The sequence below is a fragment of the Meleagris gallopavo genome, unplaced genomic scaffold (genome assembly GCF_000146605.3).
Source record: "Meleagris gallopavo isolate NT-WF06-2002-E0010 breed Aviagen turkey brand Nicholas breeding stock unplaced genomic scaffold, Turkey_5.1 ChrUn_random_7180001930163, whole genome shotgun sequence".
In the NCBI taxonomy this organism is placed as follows: Eukaryota; Metazoa; Chordata; class Aves; order Galliformes; family Phasianidae; genus Meleagris; species Meleagris gallopavo.
Genome location: NW_011192266.1, coordinates 1 through 664, shown reverse-complemented (window position 1 = coordinate 664; position 664 = coordinate 1). Strand labels below are relative to the sequence as shown.

Here is a 664-nt window from a genome sequence, read left to right as displayed (position 1 = left end):
GACGAGACAGTGGAGAGAAGAAAGGGAAAGGAGAGGAGCGAATCAAGAAGTGAGGCAAGGAAGAAAAGGCCAAATTGACACTAACTCAGTAGGGACTACAAAACAGCATATCGGAACGCTCGTCCCCAAACACAAAAGCTCACGCCTCCCGCGGCCAGCCCGCCGGCGCGGGAGCGGAGGGCAACAAAAGCCCGTCAGCAAAAGCCTACAGCACCCGGTATTCCCAGGAGGTCTCCCCATCCAAGTACTAACCAGGCCCGACCCTGCTTAGCTTCCGAGATCGGACGAGATCGGGCGTTGCCAGGGTGGGATGGCCGTAGACGCTGCGTGCTCCTGCTCCGGCCCTCTTGCCAGCTGCACGCCACCGCCACCGCCCGCCACCATGGGAAAACAAGGGCCACAGCCCCAAAGCCGGCCAACCACAACGCGACCCCACGCTGCCCGCAATTCCCCGCACGTCACCCACACAACCGTACAACCCGGACCCAACCTCCCCACGCCTTCGCACATCCCCCGACATCCACCCTACCCAACGCGCGTTGACCCTACGCCACTTACAACCCTGGCACGGAACGCCTCCCGGCACCGCACGCACACGCCACAGCACCGCACGGCACGCACACATGCACACAAAGTCACACGTGCTTCCCCAGCCTCCCAAACC

The 664-nt window shown here is 62.5% G+C and overlaps 1 non-coding gene across 1 annotated transcript; it reads right to left on the bottom strand.

Moving 5' to 3' along the window:
• Positions 1–202: 202 nt before the first annotated feature.
• Positions 203–322, bottom strand: LOC116217736. The gene has a single exon (XR_004162416.1). It is a non-coding gene; the product is annotated as a 5S ribosomal RNA (ribosomal RNA).
• Between the last annotated feature and the right edge of the window lie 342 nt (positions 323–664).